General features: G+C 39.3%; 1 pseudogene; it reads left to right on the forward strand.

Moving 5' to 3' along the window:
- Positions 1-20,880, forward strand: part of LOC110563341 (small ubiquitin-related modifier 2-like) — a 51,138-nt pseudogene extending 30,258 nt beyond the window's left edge.
- The last annotated feature ends 2,230 nt before the right edge of the window (positions 20,881-23,110 follow it).

The raw sequence follows: 23,110 nt of genomic DNA on the forward strand, positions 1-23,110 counted from the left end.
GATGAGGATATACGTTGTTTTTCTCTCTGTCTGTCTCTGTCTCTGTCTGCCTGTCTCTCGGTCCATCTGTCTAATTCATTCTCTGGGCCAATTAACCTGCATTCATAAGGTGCCTGAAGACGTGTAGGTAAGAAACATTAGTCTAGACAGCTGGCCTCAGTTTCCCATCTTGAAGCAAGATAATAATGATGCTCAATCTTAATTTCATAAAACTGCTGTGACACTGAACAAATGTGCAGAGCATGATACGGAGACACTCAACATAGGTTAACTACTGTCATCATTTTATAGGGCAAGAGTTCCTTGGAAAATTTGGAGATGAGGATGCTGTAGGAACCTGCTTAATTTAATCTTAAGTTACCAAAGTTCCTTAAGTTAGAGTGGTGGGATGCAGGGGGAAGTGGAAGGTAATTAAATAAAAGTGTTATTTGTAAAGTGCCAGCAGTTTCCTGTACATTTGTAAGCCAATATGATATTGACCAACCAAAATAGTCATGAAAACTTTCTACAAGGCTAATTTCACCAAAAGAATGATCTATGACCAGATAAACAAAAACAGAAATCTCTTTCTACTCCATCTGGGAGCAGCTGAATAAAATTACTGATGCAAATTGTACTCACGACATAGAAATGCATGGATGAGTTCTGACTGTCTTTCCTGTCTTTCCCACTGTCTCTCCATCTTTTAAATCACAATGATGTGTGGCCTTTCTGATGACATTGAGTGGCCTGGCCTGGAAATATATGGCTTGTTGCTCAACAGATTCAGGTCAGACATTTATGGTGCAAGCAATGGGAAGGTGTTTCAGGATGAAATGCCAGAGGTGGCTTCCTCCATGATTCACAGCCTGGTACTTCTGCAGGTTCCCACACCAGATGGTGGCTTGTTTCTTCCTGGATTTGTAGGACACAATGCTCAGGGTTCTGGATAATTTCAATATCATGTTATTCATCCCCCTCCAAAGGGTAGACTTCAGACAATTAAACTTCCCATTTGTCCTAACAGAGCAAGATCCTGTATTGTCTTAGGTTAACAACCATGTCTCACTTAGAAAGCTTTACTGATCAATATGCGTATGCACTGTTACAGTGGAGAGCCAATAAGATTGACATTGCAAAAGTCTGAAATATTTAATGATGCATTTTGTTAGCAAGTCCCATGGGGAGCTCCAGGTACTTGCATATTTTGGGAAGAATACAAATTACTATGACTCACATGGAAGGCATGTTGGCAATAACTGTGAAAATGATAGTTACATCATTCCAGTCAACTGATTAGTCCTGGTAGATTGAGCCTCATCAGTTCCTACACTATCAGACACAGACTGCTTAACCTACCTAATGCACCCTTCCCCTGGAACTGGTATGTCTTCATAAGTACATATTCCGTCCCTGCTCCTTTCCAATCTCTCAAAAGTCTTCCTTTCCATGTGCTTTCCAGAGTCCCCTCCCTCAGCAGCTCTGCAAACCAGCATGTGGAAGCTGTTAGACTTCTTTTTGGTGGGGGTCAAGGACATCTGGAGATTAGTGTAATCCAGGGAGGGTCTGATGAGATGCTTCAATGGGTAAAGGTGCTTGTTGTGTAAGCTTGGCAACCCAAGTTGCCAGGATACCAGGAACCCATGGAAAGGAGAAAGAGGAGAACCATAAGTTATACATACAGGGCATGGGACAAATTTCTGCAGTTTGGTGCTCCTGACCATTCTTAGCTGGGAAAAGTGTAAAAATAAAGCAAAAGGTTGTTGTGTGGGCATTTTTAGCTACCTTAAATTGCTTTAGAACTATCTGTTTATCACAGAGTGCTTGTCTGCTTATTGGCTGCTGTCCTCATGGCCTAAGGGGAGGCTTCAAACGGATTAAAAGTCTAACATTTTCCTTCTATTTCTGGGCTTCTTGTCTCAAGATGGGTTCATGTCCCTAATCATGCTCACTTCAGGAGAGAAACCAGATGGGTTTGTTAAGAGGCTATTAGTGGGATCAGGTGAAGACTAAGCAGAACGGGGATGAGACTTATATGTAGCAGGGCCTCTAGGGACTTGAGAAAGAGAGATGAAAATGAATTGCCTAGACCAAAGGGGTCTTAGAAAGCTACAAAACTTCTGATAGGGTGGGTGGGTGCTTTCACTTCATGAGGTGAGCTAGACAATATTGCCTCTATTCCCAAATGAAATGCCCCAAGATTCACAGCAAGAATATGTATTTGTTAGGCTTCTGAGATGTCTTAGGCACAAGGAACTCTATTTCTGAGGGTTCTGAGGCCAGTCTTCCTTGACTTCCCTATAGGTGCTACTACACTGGGTCTTAGGGTAGTAATTACTTAAAGATAGCAACAAACCGATCAAATTCTAGGTGCCCTCTGCGGGAAGCTTGTGGGATCCTGCGTGTTCCCTGTAAAGTAAAATTGCCTTTTGGGCATATCCAAGATACGAAGATGAAACTTATCTGTGTCTAAGATTGTCTTCCTTCTTACTGGAGTTTTCATAAGATGTTTTTGTGGGACCAGGAGTTCTAAGGCCCACTCCTAATTGAAGCCAGCTACATAAACTAAGTGAAAGCAGAGCTCGGTGTAAATTCAAACCGTGGAGAACCTTGTTCACAAAGCAAGGGGACATTCGCCTGGTGGCACTTTATGTGGAAACTTCCTTTTTTTTCCATGAGCACTCAACTCTAGCATCTTTAACCATGATAAGGCTTACAGCTGTGTTTTATGACTGCTTTAGGAAAGTAACCCAGACTTACTGCCTTAATATAATTCAGACTTACTTTCTTGCATATCCAGAGGTCAGAGGTCTGAAATCAATCTTCTAGTCTAAGATCAACATGTTTGGGGTCTGCCTCCCTTCTGGGGGTTCTAGGCAAGAGTGTGTGTTTTCCTTTCCAACTTTTGGAGGACCCTTCAGAGTTAGCCCATTCCTACTCAAGCCCTCAAGCCGCCAGCTCCTCATTCTTTCTCCTCTGATTTCACCCACAAAGTTATTTACAATTTCATTAGCAAATGAAACAAACCCTGACATAATCCAGGGTAATATTCTCACCTCATCATTGATTTTCTCTATAACCTTAATTTTTTTAGCCACGTGTACCCCAACATGTGCAAGTTTCTAGGCCACAAAATTCGGTCTTTGTAAGAAATCATTATTCTGATTACCATAGAGTTCTGTAGTAGGATTTTTTAATTTCTAAAAATGTCATTGGCATTCAACATTCAAAACCAGTTCTGAGTCAAAGGAAAGAAATACATGGCTTTTGGGTCTCTCAGTGTCACCTTTTATTCCATTGTGGACATACTATACTTGCTTTTCACCCACTTCTGGTTTGACCCAACTCCGGGTGGTGAGGGTCCGCTCGTTTTATTTTCATGGGTCTCACAGGCACTGCAAGAACGAGATGGCTAGGTGTTTGTTATAGGAGACACATTGCATGTAATGTATCTCTTCTCCTGAAGGCCAGGCTCCCTTGTCTCAAAAGACTGCATGCACAGAATGTAAACTCAAAGGTAAGATATGAAAGATTTTAGCACAGTAACAACAAAGCTGAAATCCAGGTTGAGAATCTTTCTGCTAGTGTCACTGCACAGTAGAGACATCCATGATGTCTCATCCATCCAAGTTCCATCATTCACAAATCAATAGCAACTGTCCCAAAGTTGTTAAGAAAAGGAGTAAGACATAATCTGCCAATATATTAACAGCCAAAACAAGTGTGTTTTCCATACATTTCTCTCTTTTTTTTTTGGTACATAAGATTTGTATTAATTCCATAAATTGTTGACATATTTTCCATCCTATTCTTGCTTTGTTATTTTTTTCTTTTTAATAAGTATGTTTATTAATTCTTTGAGAATTTAATACAGTGTATTTTGATCATACTCACCCTAATTCTTCTCCTCCATTCCTACCTTCTTCATCGTGTAACTTCGTGTCTGTTCCTTTTTTTCTCTTTTTTTTTTTTTTAGGAACTCATTGACTCAAATTTGTGTTATCTATATACTTCTGGGTATGGGGCATCCACTGGAGCATGATTGCCCTACCCTTGATTGACCTACTCTTAAAACAAATAAACTCCCTAACTCCCTCCCCATAGATGCTATCAACTATTAATGGCTTCTCAGTTAGAGATGGAGGCTCATGAACCTCTGTCACTCCATCCTAGAATGTTAACTGACTTGATCCTGTGCAGACAATCACAGCTGCTATGAGTTCAGGAAGGCAGCCATCTTGTCATGTGCAGAGGGTACTATTTCAGAATGGTCCTCCCTGACCTCTGGATCTTACAGTCTTCCTGCCTCCTCTTCTGTGATGGTCCATGAGCTTAAGGCGGGAGGTGTGGTATCGGTGTTTCATTTTGTAGAGGAGTCCTCCACAGTCATACTCCGTGCTCTGACCAGGTCTGTGTGCCTGTGTTAGCTATCAGCTGCACAACGAATCTCTGATGAGGTTTCCTCTATTCATAATAGCTAAGACATGGAAACAGCCTTAATACCCATCAACTGATGAACGGCTATTGAAAATATAGATACAATAGAACTTTATTCAGCTGTAAAGAAAAACAAAATTAAGAAAATCTTAGGTTAATGGGTAGAAATGGAAAAACACTGTATTGACTGAGGTAACCCAGACTCAGAAAGACAATGTCACATATTTTCAATCACATAATGATTTTAAAGTAAAGCTTTACATTTGTGTGTTTAATTGAGATACCTGTAGAATCCAGAAAACTAAAAAAAGATCATGAGTGGGATAAGAGAAGAGTTTAAATGAGGTAGGGGACAGTAGCAGAAAGCAGGTGACATGACGGAAAGGGATTTATAATGGAGAGCAGTTTAAATGGGAAGAGGAATGAAGGGTGGGCAGAGAAGGAGTTGGGAGAAATAAGTGGTAGCACTGATGTTTTAAAATGCCATGTGGAAACATACAATTTTGTTTTACATATATAGTCACATTTAAGTTTTTAATTGAAGTTACTCCTCAGGGAACTATGCTTGTCCCAGATATAGGTTTCCAAATAAAAAGCCTAGTGCCTAGTGTGGGGTCCTACCCGCTGAGTAGTTAGAGGTGTCCTAGAGACTCCCCAGCAATAAAGGATATTGCTGTTGTTCTTGTTTGCTGTGGCGCTTTGAATGAGAATGAGCCTTAGAGCCTCAGGCATTTAAATATTTGTTCCCCAGTAGTCAGCTCTTTGGGAAGGATTAGGAAGTGTGGCCTTGAAGGCACCTGAAAGACTCTACCTAGCAGTGTATCAAAGCAGATGCTGAGACCCATAACCAAGCCTTCAGCAGAGTGTATGGAATCATATGAAGGAAGGAATTAGTAAATCCTAGAGGGGACAGGGAACCCCACAACATCCAAACATATCTGAGCACAGGGGTCTTCTATGAGACTGTTTATCCAACCAAGGACCATGCATGGATATAACCTACCACCCCTGCTCAGACATAGCCCATGGTAGCTCAGTATCCAAGTGGGTTCCCTAGTAAGGGGGACAGGAATTGTTTCTGACATGAACTCATGAGCTTCTCCTCCCCCCTGAGGAAGAAGCAGCCTTGCTAGGCCACAGATAAGGACATTGCAACCATCCTGAAAATAACTGATAAGCTAGGGCCAGACAGAAGGAGAGGAGGACACCCCCTCTCAGTGGACTCAGAAGGGAGCAGGCAGGAGATGAGGGAGGGAGGGGAGGATTGGGAGGGAAAGAGGGAGAGGGCTACAGCTGGGATACAAGTGAATGTATAAAATTATTTAAAAATAAAAAATATTAATATAAAAAATAAATAAATAAAACATATTCTCAAAAATTTTTAAAAAAGGAAAAAAAAGAAAAGGAAGTGTGGCCTTGCTGAAGGAGGTATATTTCTGGGGATGGGTTTAAGGCTTTAAAAACCTCCCACCATCCCCAGTACACTCTCTGCCTTCTGCTTGTGAATGTGAGGGATCACTTTCTGCTCCAGCAAACATGTTCGTAGTTTGCCTCCATGCTTCTTGCCATAGTGAACTCTTAATCATCTATTACTGTAAGCCAAATAAATCCTTCCTTCTCAAATTGCCTTGGTCATGGTGTTTTATCATGATAGAACTGTAACTAAGACAGGAGTTGGCACTAGGAAGTGGGCTATTGCTGTGACAAGCCTGATCACGAAGTGGAAGACTTTGGGACTTTGTACTAGAGAAGAAGGAATGTTGTAAGCAGAGCTTAATGGGCCAGCCTAGCTGGAGCTTGAAAGATAGTACTGATGTGAGGTCCATGGATTGTGAAGGCCTAGCTCAAAAGGCTTCAGAGGAAAACAAAATTACTAATTGGGGTGGAGACCATTCTTGTGATATTTTGGCAAAGGAGGTGGCTGCTTTCTGCCCTTGTCCTATGAATCTGCCCAAAGCTAAATTGAAAAGTAATGGATTAATTTCAAGACAACCTAATACTGACTCTGCCCTGTGATTTTTAGTAATCACTCTTACGGCTACATTGCAAAAGACCAAACAGGACAGAAAGAAATGCAAAATGCACAGACTTTGGACTGTCAGGACTTTTTTTTTTTTTTCAATGCAGTTTATTCAGAAACCTTGAACAATCATCTGACCCTGGGGAAAGCCAGCCCACAGCTTAAATAGCCTCTGGGTAGCCAACCCAGGCGTGCCACGTGGGCAATGCAGATAGGTCCACATACATGGAAGCAAGCCAGATCCTCAGCCTTAGCCAAATGTGGAATTGTTCGTGACAGAGAGCACTCACCATCGGGAAGGTGGAAGGCAGAAACCAGCTCCATCTTTAAGGCACAGCATTCTGCAGCTCTCTACAGTTCCCCCTTTTTGTTTTAGACGCATCAGGCAAAAGTAGAGGTCTGATCTCTGATATTAGAAATAAATTGGGACTTTGTACCGATGTTCATTTAGGTGTCATCCACCCAAAGAGCATCAGACCCGTCTGATACCTTTTTCTCAGAGGCGGGACCTGGGGCATCAACCCGCATGCAATCAGACATGCTCTTCTCTGGGTCCAAAGCGGCTGACCCTGAGTGCAGTGCTTAGCCTCGCATCCTGAGCATAACATTTTAGCTTTTTATGGTAGCCAACCATGCTTGGGGAGACTGTCCTGCTTCAATGGCTGTAAAGGCCTGAATGATCATGGCTGCATTACGCTGTTGTGAGACTCTAATCTTGCATATACACCACAGGCAAACCAAGGAGACCAACACCAGAAGGCCTGCTAACGCTCCCATGCCCGCCCATTCCTTCAGATGATTCATGGCTGCAGCAATCCATGATGATAATCCTGTGGCTAGTCCTGCATCCACTCTGGTAGAATTTACCATGACAATGGCCACTCTGAGCTGCTCCATCGTAGTATCGAATTCTCCAGTCCAATTACCTAAAATATGTTAGACTGAATACATTTTGTATTATGATATGGCCAAAAGTCAACGCGAACCAAGAAGTGGGGGTTTGAGTGAGCTGTCCTTCCTAAGTCTTGGGCATTTGAATGCTCGGTTTCCTATCGGGGACTGTTTGGGAAGGATTAAAGGGGTGGAAAAGGTGTGCCTCTAGGGATGGACTTTCAGAAGCTTCCCACTATCCCTAGTGTACTTGCTGACTGTTGTTTGTGGATCAAAATGTGAGTACTCAGCCTCTGCTCCAGCCAAAATGTCTGCAGCTTGCTGCTTGGCTTCCCACCACAGTGGACTCTTAATGGACTTTCCGGAAGCATAAGCCAAATGAGCCTTTCCTCTATAAGTTGCCTTGGTCATGATATTTCATCGCATCAATAGAAAAATGACTAAGACAGTTGTCCACCAGAACTTGATGGCAATGGAGGGTCCTATTGCTGAGGCCACCCCACACATTGGCCACAGGACATGGAGAAACCAAATTGGTACTAATAAAGAAGCTTCCTACTTATTGGCTAACTCTCATAGTATCAGGCTATGCAGGCTGGTGGGGGAAAATAGGAATCAGCAATCCTACCCAGATGCGAACCCCACAAATTAAAGCGATGGCTGGCATGGCAGATATGCCCATGGCTATAATAAATGTTACTGGAGTAACTAATTAATTTCTGGCTGGATTAAAACTGACCACAGGAAAAAATACACTGGAAATCTGGCCAAGAATACATAGTTTGGGAGTTTATAACCCCAGTGGGGAACCAACTACTATTATATTGCTGAGTGGACATAGTACCAAACAGCACTTTAGAATTTAAATGAATTTAAACCATAACCCTCTATCCACAGATTATAACTCTCAGAACTCAAGACTGAAGTTCCAAAGATTTCTTAGCCATTCATTTTCACTCACAAACAGAAACATACACGAGCGTTCTCTGATTAATTGTTCGTTGTTGCCATAATGTTTGGCTATGGAGGTGAAATAAGCTTTATTTTCTAAGTTGCCTTTATCTTGATGTTTTGTTGTTATACAATGGAAAAGTAAGCAACACACATAAATTATACTTCCTCAAAGCCAGTAACAAAATAAAATATTGAATTCAGAGTATATAGCTAAAAAAGTTTGGGGAGACATTTTAAAATTAAGATTGTCCTGAACTCAGATGCACCAATACAGAATGTATGTGTTCATAAACAGCTTCCTTCACATTTAACTGATTGATATAGTAATTAATGTGCTATTACTGAAGTACAACTGATACATTTTTTTTCCAACTACCTAATTCGATAAGTACAACTTCCAGAAGAGTTTAAGCTCTGAAGCTGACTTAGGTAAGTGCATAGCTTCGCTGGTGGAAGCATAACTCTGTAGAATGGTGGAGATGTGCTGATTAGTCACAAGCTATCAGCACTTCCTGGGTGCCTATGCTGACACAGAGAATGTGTCAGACCAGCCTGTCTTAAAAAAAAAAGGAAAGGACCATTTAATTTGGACATGTGGTGCAGAGGAAATTGGTTTTAAAATACATTTTTCCTATTTCAAAGAACACCCTCGAGTGTCTCCGTTTTCTTAAGGTCTTTGTGTGAACTCAGGGGGACTAAGGAAACCCATTTATTCACTGTCCTTTCAAGTGTCACTGATACTCGGAAGCGTTCACCCCATCCCATGTGGGGCTAGCCCCTCCTTCAGCCTTGTCTGTTATATAACCCGACACAGCATTGATTATGTAGTATTGAATTGTTCGCCCGTCTTACCACCTATTTACAGTACTTCTGTAAATATTCCTGGACATGTCTGCTCTCACAGCCTGTAGCTGCACTCTTGAGTTTCTGCCTTCTTATGAACAGAGCCTTACTTTATCGGATGATTTGGCTATACTTTCTCATTTTAAAAACTAAGCATTTATTCTTTTGCGGAGTGGTCTTTTCAAAACCTTTCAGTGTATGCATTGCTTGAAGGAGTCCCAGGCACATGGGCAATTTTTGTTTGTTATTACCTTTGACCTTAAATTTTTGGAAAAATTTCCATTTTCTGTAAATTTTCTATGTTTTTATGATTGACTGATAAACATATATTCAGTTGCTATCTTGCTGTTACCCTAAGGCCACAACAGTAACCACTATTAGCTTGTTACTTTAGTAGCCATTGTAAGACTTTTTACTGTAAGTGATCATCTCAATAATCACTTCTATGCAGCACTTAACTGATACTATCAATTGGAAACCTTGAGATGAACTGTCATATTGAGCTTGTCAAAAAGTATCTAATGAGTTGAAATATGAGGCTGCAACAAAAATTTCAAGTGATCATTTCACTATTCAGTTCTGAGTTGCATGAACTCAACATTTCCTTTGCACCATGCAACATGGTAAAGATCTTGGAAGCTTTGATTTTAGTATCACTAGTATGAGAAAAGCTATTGTAGATGGAGCCATGACCTAGATATAGAATTATCTACCTCTCTAATTGCATTCTATGGGCAACTTTGTCTTCATATAATCTTGGTAGTCTTTGTATGAGCTTCCATTACTCTAACAGATACCTGAGAAAGCAGCTGGAGAGATGGCATAGTTAGTAAACTGCCTTCTGTGAAAGCATGAGACCTGAGTTAAATCTAGCACCTATATATGTATTTATAAATTAACTCAGGTCATATATATATATATATATATATATATATATATATATATATAAAGCACCTTCCATGAAAGGTGAGACGTGAGTTAATCCCTAGCACCTATATAAAGTTAAAAAATAAAGAAAAAAAGCAAAGCCTGGAGTGGTATCTTACATACAAATCTGATTGTGGGAGGGTCTCGCTGTCTATCCAGCCTACCCGAATTCCAAGCTCAGTGAGATGCCCTACCGTGGTGGTTTGAATAAGAGTAGCCCCCATAGATTCATATTTTTGATTGCTTAGTCATCAGGGATGGGAACTGCTTGGAAGGGATTGGAAACTGTGGCCTTGTGGGAGTAGGTGTGGCCTCGCTGGAAGAAGTATGTCACTGGGAATGGGCTTTGAGGTTCCAAAAGCTCAAGCCAGGTTCAGTGTCATTCTCTTCCTGTTGCTTGAGGATCCAGAAGTAGAACTCTCCAACTCCGTGTCTGCCTGTGCGTCACCATGGGTCCTGGCCATGATGAGGGCGGACTAAACCTCTGAAGCTGTAAGCAATTAATCACTTAAATGCCTTTCTTTATGAGAGGTTCCATGGTCACCTATCTCAAATGATAAAATGATGAGTGGTTAAGACAGACTATTCCTAGTCTCACTATATGGTGCATACACACAGACACTCATATGAGCATGCAAATATACACATACATATATATATTCATATTGTATACATATACACAATCAACTTATGCAGAACTTTTTGAGGCTCATGGTTTTGGGGATGATCAAGATCCAACAGTGCTCAGATGCTAAACCATGAACTATATGCGCCAACCTCCTTGTATTTTTCCTGAAATGATGAACTTTCTTAGAGTCATTCTGGTTTCCTTATTCTTTAATTTTGACCATGTTCCGGGTTTCACTGCTGGTAATGCTTCAAAACACCTTTTTGGCTTATTTCCCATGTAGGTTCAGGTAATCCTAAAAGTCCGCCGATCCTCATATGGGTAAAATACATGGTATTGTCTTACAGCTATCATCACAAGGCTGGATGGCACTATTACATCAGTGGGCATGAGTGGGCCAGCCCACTCACTCTTGTAGCTCTCAGGGTTGAACTGGATAACACTGGAGATTACTTTCCTCCTTCTGTGGCATGCATAAAAATGGAGATGAAGTTCCCAGGTGAATACCAGCTTGATACAGTTTTAAACAGTGATATGGAAACCTACTGAGAAGCTTCCAAAAGTATATGCATACACATAATTTTAAAGAGAGAACAAATTTAAATTTTTTCATCATGTATATTCATTGTACATGGTACTGTTTCACATGAGAACATTTTCATACAAGTGTATATTGCCCATTGAGCATATTTCTCCTATACCTTCCTCTCCTCACCTTTTTCACCCCTTTCCATTCCATTACTTTGTTCACTTAGACCATTTTACGTCTACTTTCATGTCCTATATATATGTACATGATTTTATGTAACCATATAAAATCTAAGAGCCATAAATGAGAGAAAACACATAGCATTTTTTATATCTGAAACTGGTTTAATTCCCTTGCTGTAATTATTGCTAGTTGTATAAATTGTCCCGAAAACAACATAGCTTCAGTCTTCTTTACGGCTAAAAGAAAAATCTATTGCACTTATATGTCACATTTTCTGTATCTATTACTCTGTTTTCAGGCACCTATGTTGAAAATATGTGGTATTATATTGCTAAATAATTATTATATTTTTATGTTTTTATTTCACATGGGGGGAGCATGTAATGTGTGCTAAGGTAAACATGTGGAGGTCAGAAGACAATGCATGGGAATTGGTTCTCACATTCCACTTGAACTCAGGTCCTCTGGCAGCCGGCAACTACTGAGCCACCCCTCCCCCCTGTTCACTAGCCCATGATATGTGGTGTGTGTGCATGTGGGTGTGTGTGAGGGTATGTACATGCATGAGCACGTGCGAGTTCACAAGTGCATGCATGCATATACATTTTAAAGCCATGTGTAGGTCTGGAGAAATGGTCTCATGAGTTGTGAATGTTTGCTGCCCTTGCAGAGGACCAGATTGCCATTTCTCGTCATTTACATCAGAGACCAAACAACAGCTGTAACTTCAGCCCCAAGGGATATGGCCTCCTTTCCTTGGCCTCTACAGACACCTGCATGCATGTGTTTCTACACTCAAAGACACACACACACACACACACACACACACACACACACATAAATAAAGACAAGACAAAATCTTTAAAAAAAAAATCCGTAAACACAACTGATTAAAATGTCAATGAATGTTAACCTTTTTCCTATTTGATTTATATAATTACTTGAAAATCATTTTAATATAATGCCTGAATTAGAGAAAAAATAACTAGCAATTTTCTCTCCCCTTACAAGATAAAGAAAACAAACACTTGATATCCCAGTTTCTCCCCAAAGAAAGAAACATAAAATATTTGAGGGTTTTGGATCATGAGGCATACTTATATTGGCTTCTTTTACTTGGTAGCTATGAGTTTTATAATATCTAGAAAAAGATACAACAGGGAAGTTTGTGGTTTCATAAATAAATGAACCGAATAAACAGATTATGTGATGATATGTGTGTGTGTGTGTGTGTACATACACAGAGTCACAATTCTCAAATACTCAGTTTTCCATTTAGATACTGAAAAAAACACTAGGAAGAATTATTGCTAAATGAAGTATTGAATGGCATCTTTTCCTTGAAGAATCTGCAGTAGTTTTACAACCTGTTCTCTTGAAGCACACCACTGTATTTGGACTAACTCAGATTAAAAGATATGGCAGAAGTCCACTTCCACTTGACAAGTGAGACAAGATTGTGAAGCGAAAGAAAACTAAGAAAAATCTTGGCTGAAACAAGTATCTATAACTGAGTTGATGCAGATGCTATGTTCTGCAGATGCTATGTCCTTAATAAATGACCCCACACCAAGTTACTCTTTCAGAGATGATCTTTATCTTTAAGTGCTAATCAGCTTAACTGTTGTTTTAATTAAATTTTTATTGTTATATTAATTACAGATTATTCACTTTGTATCCCAGCTGCAATCCCCTTCCTCATTCCCTCCCAATCCCACCTCCCCTCCCTCATCTCTTCCCATGATCCTCTCCAAGTCCACTGATAGGGGAGGTCCTCCTCTCCTTCCATCTCACCCTAGCTTATCAGGTCTTATCAGAACTGGCTTCATTGTTCTCCTCTGTGGCCTGGCAAGGCTGCTTCCCCCTCAGGGGGAGGCTGTCAAAGAACAAGCCACTGAGTTCATGTCAGAGACAGTCACTGCTCCTCTTACTAGGAAACCCACTTGGATGCTGAGCTGCCATGGGCTACATCCAAGCAGGGGCTCTAGGTTAACTTTGGGCAGAGTGCAGGGGATCTTAGGAAAGAAGGGGGAGGTAGTAAGACCTAGAGAGGAAAGGAGCTCCACAAGGAGAGCAACAGATCCAAAATATCTGGGCACAGGGGTCTTTTCTGAAACTGATACTCCAGCCAACGACCATTCACGTTTTTTTTTCTTTTTGTTCATATACAGGTTAATATGATTTCCTCTACAACAGAATTTCAGCCACTTAATTCACAATTTAAAACATGCACAGAATCTTCTTTCATTTGCTATAAGCATTAGTTGAATGAACTGAATGACAGAAGGACAGGCTGAGTCTTTTGTGCCACATGCGCAGTCATCACTCTTGCTTGGGGTTTCCTTACAAAAGATAGCCCTACACGTCTCCATTCCAGTCGGTTCATTAACGACATGTCCATAGGCAAAGCACACTCAACACAATCGCCTGCCCTATTTATTCAAACAGCACATGTAAAGAGAATCAGCATCTCCATCTTCTCATATATGAGCTAACCCAGCCCCCCAAATTTATATACATTACCTAATGTAATGTACATAAATTCAACACAGTCCCTGTATAAATCCCATTAGCAGTTTTTATTTATTTATTTATTTATTTATTTATTTATTTGGCTTTCTTTCTTTCTTTGTAGAAGTATTTTTTTAAGAACTCTAAACTTTTGGTGGAATCTTGAAGCATCCTAAATCCCTAACAGAGTTTTGAAAGAAAAAAATTAGGAGGCCCCACATTTCCTCATTTTGAAATATTTTACAAAGCTACAGTAATAAAACAATTTGGTACTGCCATAAAGACAGATGTACAGACCAAGGCATGGGATAGACGGCACAGCAGAGATCATCAAATGGTCTTGACAAGGGTACTAAGACAACATGTGGAGTAAAGGAGAGTTTCTTCAAGGATTCTAGAGAAACGAACAGTCAAATTCAAGAGAATAGAGTTGGACCCAAGGCATGCTGAGCAAGCATTCTACCCATGAAGTTTCAGTTCAGTTCACAAACTATATAGCTTATATATCTCAAACTTATAACTCCTATAAATCAATAACAAACCGAAACTTTGTTTTAAAAGGCTTGAGAAAACATTTCTCCAAAAAAGACACAAATGGCAATGAAACCATGGTCAGAACTAACTCTTACAAAAATGCATGTAGCTATAGTTTGAAGCCTACAACCCCCTCAATTCCCTTCCTATGTGGCTCTCTCCAGCTCTTCACTGTTGAAAGACAGTGGAATCTTTAAAAAGTGCTTAGCAGGACTCCCATATGTCATCTGGGAATATGCCCCCAGGCAAGAGAGTAGGAATCCAGTCTCTCCATCTCTCTCTTTGACAGTGTCCATGAAGTTTGTGGCTTTGCTCCACCACACACTATCAATGCGATCTGTCAGTACAGGTTCAAAGCTATGGGAACCATACATACTGGAGTAAATGCTCTGAAATGGTGAACCAAAACAACCATTTCTTTTTATAGGCTGACTGTGTCAACATCTTACTTACTGATTTAAGTATTTTGAGTCTCACTAACAGTCATGTCAACATCACAGTGTTCTATCACCCCACATCCATCATAATATCCATCATAAAAAAGACAAAAATGTAGAGTGCTAGAAAAGATGTAGAGAAGAAAAAGCCTCTGGACATTGTTGGAGAGAATGTAAAACATACAGCTGTGAAAAAATGACATGGAGCTTCCTCAAACAATCTCAAAGTGGGATTAACCGTACAACCCAACCAGCCCAATCATGGAAATACATCCAGGCTACTGACAGCAGAATTTCAGGAAGTGCTTGTAGTCTTACACAGAGCATGCTGAGCAAAACAACCAACAGCTGAAGCACCTACATTTTCTCACACATAGAAGATGAGAGAGAATGCACATGATTTGTCTTTATGGGTCTGGGTTATCTAGCTCCATCCTTATGGCAAATTTCACGATTTCAATTTTCTTTACAGCTGAAGAACATTCTATAGTGTCCATGTACCACATTTTAATTAGTCATTCATCTGTTTAGGGACATTTAGTTTATTCATTTCTCAGCTAATGTGAATAGAGCAGCAATGGAAATGGCTGAAGAAGCATCTCTGCAGTAAGATGGTGAGTGCATCCGCCAAGTGGTGATAGATTTAGCATTTTTAGTTTTCTGAGGGTTCTCCAAACTGATTTCAAAAGTGGCTGTGCCTGTACTGACATCGCATCGATAGTGCATGGTGTTTTTAATTGTCTTTCTCAGTGTTCCTTCAGAGATTTTAAATTTTCATTGTTTGACCCATGGTTATGGTTATTCCAAAGTATTTCATTGTCTTTGATGTTAATGTATTGGGAGTATAATCTCTTCTCAGGGTGTTTGTTGGTGGTACATAGAAAGGCTACTGTTCTTGACGGTTTATTATGGGCACCGACACTTTGCTGAAATTGATGATTGTTTTTAGACATTTTATCATGGACCATCTAGGATCTTTTATATATAATGGTATACCTTCTGCAAAGAGGGATAATTTGACTTCTCCTAACATATTCATTTATTTTCTTTCTTTAGCCTTATTGTTCTGACAAGTGCTTCAGGTGCTGTATTGAAAAGGAATGGGAGTAGCAGACAGCCCGGTCTCACTCCTGATTTTAGAGGATTGCTTCAAGTTTTTCTTTATTTAAGATAATGCTCACTTTGGATTATCATATATAGTCTTTATTATGTTGAAGTGTGTTCACTTCATTCATACTCTCTTTAGAACTTGAATCACGAAAGCATGTTAGAATTTATAAAAGGTCTTTTCTGCATCTAATGTGATGATTATGTGATTTTTACCTTTAAGACCATTTGCATGATTTACTGTCCTTATTGACTTACCTATGTTGAACCAACCCTGCATTTTCTAGAGAAATCCAACTCAGTCATGGTGGTTCATCTTAATACATGTTTGTATTTGGTTTGCTAGTATTTTGTTGATGATTTTTGCATCTATGTTTATCAGGAATATCAGTCTATAGCATTGTTTTTATTTGTGTGTGTGTGTGTGTGTGTGTGTGTGTGTGTGTGTGTGTTTACCTAGCTTGGATATTATCAGAATACTGGCTTCAGAGAATAAGTTTGAGAGTGATCCTTTAGTTTTATTTTTTGAAGGGTTTAAGAAGTTTTGGTTGTAGATCTCCTTTGAAAGGTAGAATTCTGCTCTGAATCCATCTGGATTTGTACGTTCTTTCTAGTTGGAAGACCTTTAACTACTGTTTTCAACCTCCTGTTTGCTATCAATAAGTTTAGGTTGTTCATCTCTTCTTGGTTTAACTGCGATAATTTGGATGAATGAAGAAATTAATCCATTTCTTTTAGATTTTTCAACTCAATGGACTACAGGTTTTCAAAGTATTCCATTATAATATTCTGATTGGGGGGATCTGTTATAATATTCATTTTTCATTCTATCAATTTGGTCCTCTCTTTCTTTTTCTTTTGCTTTTTCTTTTTAGGTAGTTGGGCTATGAATCTGTCAATATTGTTTACTTTATCCAAGAACCAGTTCTTAGATTTGTTGATTTTTGTAATGTTTTTCTTTGTTTGTAGTTTATTAATTTAACATTTTATTATTTTTGCTGTATACAAAGTTTGAGTTTGATTTAGTCTTGTTTTTCCAAATTCTTTAATTGCATCTTTAAGTCATTTATTTGTACTCTCTCTGTTCTTTTAACATAGTTACATAAGTCTATAAACTTCTCTTTTAGAACTGATTTTAATGTGTCCCAGAAGTTTTGTTTCATTTTCATTTTATTTCATTCCAGGAATATTTTTATTTCTTTCTTGATATCTCCTTTGAACCATTCATCATTCAATAGTGAGTTGTTTAATCTCCCTGGGTTCATAATCTCACTAGAGCTTTGTTCTCTGTCAGTCTTAAGTTTTATTAAATAATGGTCAGACAGGAGATAAAGTCATGTCAATTTTTCTGTATTCGTGATGGTTTGCTTTGTGTCCCAGGATGTGGTCTATTTTAGAGAAGTTTCCATGTACTTCTGAGTAGAATGTATGATCTTGGTATATGGATGAAATAGTCTGTAGCTATCTCTTAAGTCCATTTGATGGAAGATGACGATTATTTCTGAAGTTTCTCTGTTCATATTTTTTTCCTCCAGAGCTACTAGAGGAAGTACCAACAGTTATTTGGTTTGTGTTAACCAGTGTCTTTAATTCCATGCTTTTTTTATAAAATTGAGTGCACCAGAGTTTGGTGAATATATGTTTAATATGTAATATTTTTCCTAATTAATTGGTCTTTTTTGTTCACTCCTGATTAGTTTTAGTTTGAAGTTATTTTGTCAGATATTTGAATGGCAATGCTTGTTTACTCCTTAGTCCCATTTTCTTAGAGTATTGTTTCCATCCTTTCATTTTACGGTGGTGTCTCTCTCTAAATCTAAGATGAGTTTTTGTCTAGACAACAGGTTAGCAGTTCAGTAAACCTGTGTTTTTTGACCAGAGAGTTGAGGCCAATGAAATTTAGAGTTATTATTGAAAGGTGTGCTTAGATTACAGTAATTTTAATATTTTTTGCTGGCTTATGTTCTTAGCTGTGCTTTATCTTTTATTAAATTATAGCCTCAATTGCTTTCTTTCTAAGATCTCTTGGCTGCATTTATGTTTTTCTTAGATTTGCAATATTAATTCCTGTATTCTGGCTAGTGTTTCACTTTGTTGTTGATGAATATGAACTTTTTAAGGCCGTTTGAATCATGATTTTTTTTTCTTTTCTTTCATCTATTGCAGATAGTTTTTATTGGGTACAGTAGTCTAGGTTGGCAGTTGTGATCTTTTAGAACTTGGGGGTTCATTATGCAGGATCTTCTGGATTTCAAAGTTTCCATTGAGAAATAATGTACAATTCTGATGAGTTGTTTTTGGTTTTGTTTTGTTTTTGTTTTTGTTTTTTTTTTTTTTTTTTGTATATGACTTGTGTTTTTTCTATTTAAGCTTCAATATTTTTTCTTTTTTTCTGTATACTTAGTGTTTTAACTATAGTATTCTCTGGGGTGTTTCTTTTTGGCCTTGTCTACTTGAAGTTCTGTGTACTTCTTGTATCTGTGGAATGTGTCTTTTCTTAGAGAAATTTTTCTTCTATGAGATAGTTAAAAATCTTATCTGTCATTGATCTGGGATTCTTCTCCCTTATCTATGTTTATAATTCAAAGATTTAGTTTTGATAGTGTAGCACACTTCTTGCATGATCCATTTCTGTTATTTTACATCTTTTCTTGTTCATTGAGTATTTTGTCTAGATCAGCAGTTCTCAACCTGTGGGTCATGAGCCCCTTTGGGATCGAATGACCTTTTTATAGGGATTGCCTAAACCATTTACATATCAGATATTTACATTATGATTCATAACAATAGCAAAATTACAGTAATGAAGTAGCAACAAAAACAATTTTATGGTTGGGTGTCATTTCAACATGAAGAACTGGATTAGGGGGCCACAGAATTAGGGAGGTTGAAAACCCCTGGTCTAGATACTCTATTTAATCTTTGAATCCTGATATTCTATCTTCTGCTTGAGTCACTCTACTTATCAGGTCTTCCCCCGACTCTTCTAATCAGGACACTGAGGTTTGGGGGCTTTTTTTTTTGGTTTTTGTTTCCAATTCTGTCTTAATTTCAGCTTGTATTCTCAGTATTTCAATCTCTCTATTAAATTCAGTTTTCAAGTTCTGAACTATCTTTGTCATTTAAAAAAATTTATTTTATTTACTTTATATCCTAAGGGTGCCCCATCCCTCCTCTCCTCCAAGAACCCTCTCTCCCTCCTTCCATTTCCCCTCTCCCTTTAGACCCAGAAAAGGCTCCCCACATCAACCCTCTCCAGCACATCAAGTCACATCAGGACTCAGTATATCCTCATCCCCTGAGGACAGGCAAGGCAACCCTGCCAGGGAGAAGTGATCTAAATGTAGGCAATAGAGCCCATGTTACAAACTGCACCTCTCCTCCTCCACTTGCAGGCAACCCACATAAAAACCAATCAGCCACATATGTGCACAGGGGGCCTATGTCCAAACTGTGCAACAACAAGAACAACAACTCTGTTGTTCTTCTTGTGGCGATCCTGTCGTCTTCAGATCCTTCCATCTTTGTCCCAACACTTCTGCAAGATCCCAAGAGCTCTGCCCCATGCTTGGTTGCAAGTTCTAGCATCTGTCTCAATCTGCTGCTGGCTGGAGCCTCCCAGACTACAGTGATGTTAGGCTCTTGTCTGGATGCATAGCAGAGCATCATTGTCAGGGGCTGAGGTTTCTACTGTGGTGTGGGTCTCAGGTTGGGCCAATCATTGGTTGAACATTCCCTCAATATTTGTTCCCTCTTTATCCCTGCAATTCTAAGCAGGATAACCATACTACAAGCCACACACCCAAAGAAGCTAAATAACAAAGAGGGCCCAAGAGAGGGTGCCAGAATGTCATGGAGAAGGGGAAATAGAAGAAACAGCAGAAGTGAATGAAGAGAGGGAACTGGACAGGAGATGGAATGGGGAGGGGAAAAAAAAGGTGAGGAGATGTGAGGAGAATGGAGGTGGGAAGTGAGAGGGTAGGGAACAAGATAGGAAACTGAGGAGGGCAGCTTTTTGACAAGCTGGGGGCCTGCCACAGGATAGGCTCATGGGAGGTTATGGGTGGGACTCTAGCTGAGATTCCTAACAGAGGGTGGGGACATGGAAGACTGAAGTGACCACCTCCTAGCAAGGCAGGACTAGTGGAGGAGAGGAACAACAACCCATCCACAAAACCTTTATTATCTTTGTCATTTCATTCAACCACGTGTTTGTATTTTTCTTGAGCATCACTCGAATATTTATTGTTATCCCCTTTGAGTTTAAGGAAGTGTCTGTTCATCTCTTCTTTAAATTCCTTTAATTTTTCGATGAGGTTTATGATTGCTGTTTTGAGTTCTGTGTTCTGGTATTCATCTACTTTGTTCTAGTTAGAGGACACTTTTATAGAGAACTAGTGGGTTTTATGAGAGACATGCTGTCTTGGGCATTTGTGATTTGTTTTTTATGACTAGACCTGGGCATGTGGACTTCTTTGTTTGTTTGTGCACCTGATGTCCTTTCTCAGACTGTGTCAGTGCAGAAGATGTGTGACATCTGCCACTCCTGGTGCTGCTCATGTACTCCTTCAGTGTGGACCTGGTGCCTCTTTTGTGAAGCAGCAGCTGATGAGATTCCTGCACTCATCAAAGGAACCCAAGGAAGGAGTCAAGACAGAACAATGATTATATTAATTTCAAAGTGGCAGGGCAGGATGATTCTGTGATGCAGTTTAAGATCAAGAGGCCTCTTAGTAGAGTAATGAGAGCCTATTGTGAACGACAGGGTTTGTCGATGAGGCAGACCAGATTCTCTTTTGATCGGCAACCAAATAATGAAACAGACATACCTACACAGCTGGAAACGGAGGATGAAGACACAAGTGATGTGTTCCGGCAACAGACAGGAGCTGTCTACTGAAAAGGGAACCTGCTACTTCAGAATTTTGTTATAAGCCAAGAATACATTCTCAATTAGAGAGCCACAGTTTTGTTCCACCACATCCTGACTACCATGGTACAGTTTTCTCTGTTCTCTCATTTCCCTGTCACCATTTCCTTATTGTACATAAAGTAATCGGTTTATGTGCACAAAGCATATTGCTCTTTTCTTTTTTAAGCTAAATGGCCAGGGTTCTGTTTTGGCTGACATCAGATGGAGATGGTCCGACCAGTTCTGTGAAAATCTCCCCCTTTCTCCATTAGTGCCATGCTCATTCAGCTCGTATCTTTATATTCCAGTAAGTTATCTTTCTCTCATTGTTTTAACAAAAGAACCAAATAACATGAAATCCTTGCATATCTTGCTCAATTGGAGCACTTTAATGTTTTCCCTTTATCATTGTAAAACCAAGGATAATTTTATAACTTTTTCGTACTTAGCTGTTACATGTAGAGCAATCTTTTTAAGAAGAGGTAAATTACTCTTGAAAAAAATGATTCTAGATAGATTTTCCTTCAAGTCAAGCAACTTGTTTAAATAAATTTCTTGTTTAAAATGAAAATAATAATAATAATAAAAAAAGATGTGTGACATGAGCCAGAAGCTGCTGAGTGAACTATTTAATTAGACCAGGAAAAGATGGCTTCTGGGCCTGGATCTTAGGTCTGAGGGTGAAGAGATAGCAGCAGGCAAAGAAAATTATGGAAGAGAAAGAACCATCTCATCAGTCAAAGGTGGTTCTTGAAAAATGCAGGTTCAAAGGTCACCGGTTGAGTCTTGTGGGTGGTGACATGGCTAGAAGTGCAGGACTCAGATCCCAGTAAGGGGATAGGAAGATGAGAAAATGAGGAAATGACTTACTCTCAAAGGTGCCTTGAGAACTAAGGTTTGTGGGCTATCGTCTAAGGCGGGCTTGTGGATTTGTAGATGACTGTGCGATCGGGAGAGGGAGATGCGATTTGGCCAGGAAAGGTGGCTACTGAACAAAAAGCTTTCATGGAACTTGGCTCACTTAGTAATTTATAAACTGTTGTTTATAAATCCCATTTTTGCTTAAATTAAAAATATTGATCACATGAACATACTGACATGTAGACACATAGACATTCATGCCATATGTGTGTGTGAATAAAATAAATGAATATGTGCAAAGCTTTAATAAAATACAAAAACACATACTAGTCAAAACTTAAGGTAAATTGCATTACTTTCATAGTGAAAATCCTATAAAATTTAAATTTCTAAATGGGAAATGAGGCAATAAGAGAAATTAAAATGTAATAAAAGTCTATTGAAAGTTAGGCAATTGATAGCAACTTCTGTGCTTAAGTTGCTATGGTTTACAAAGGCCCCTGCAGTAATGTCCTCACAATTATCATGCAAACAACCTGAAGTTGTTCTTGAAGCTTATTTTTACATGTTACTATTTCCAACCTAATGCCTGCTCTGCTCCATTATCCCCACATCCATCCGTATCTGTGTCTAGCATTTCTTCCCAATGCTCAGTCTTAGACCCAGATGCAGCTCTGTGAAGATCAAGCACCAGGAAATACAAGTTTCACTTTGCCATTTGAGCCCCAAGTTGACTTTCTTCAAAAGTGTGCTCTGATCCATGTCCTTTTTATAAATCCTGAGTTGCTGCATGCCAAATATCCTTTTCCCATTTCCACTGAATGGCAAACTTCATAAGCTTAGGTATTTCAACTAGACATGTCTGGAAGGCAGTATGTTGCCATGTCTGTAGGCTGCAGCTTGAATCATGAACACAAAAATCTTTGATAACTAGAAGAGTATTAAATTTATCTGAGAGGTTTCAATTTTACACTAAATCGGTGTTTCAATTCTTACTTGCTGGATTTTTCAAACTGTTTACAGATGAAAAGAACTCTGTGTGCATTGAACCATTCAATCCATTTGGGTTAGAAGTATGATATTTTCATTTCTAACAAAAGTGCCTGTAAATCCCAAGGCAAACTCATGCTGGGTTTTCTTTAATGTAAATTACCACCGTGGACTGCTACTTAAAAAGTTCAGCCAATATATAAATTTCCTGTTCCCTGCAGTCCTTCTGAGGGCATTTTCTACAATCTAGCAAAACCCAGCTAGCTGTAATCAGATTTCTATGTTTAAAACAAGAGATATAAGAGAGCTGATTTACGGCAGCTGAGCCGCCAGCAATGGCACAGAGCAGAGCATTAAGAGAATGCAG

The sequence above is a fragment of the Meriones unguiculatus genome, chromosome 1 (genome assembly GCF_030254825.1).
Source record: "Meriones unguiculatus strain TT.TT164.6M chromosome 1, Bangor_MerUng_6.1, whole genome shotgun sequence".
Taxonomy (NCBI): Eukaryota; Metazoa; Chordata; class Mammalia; order Rodentia; family Muridae; genus Meriones; species Meriones unguiculatus.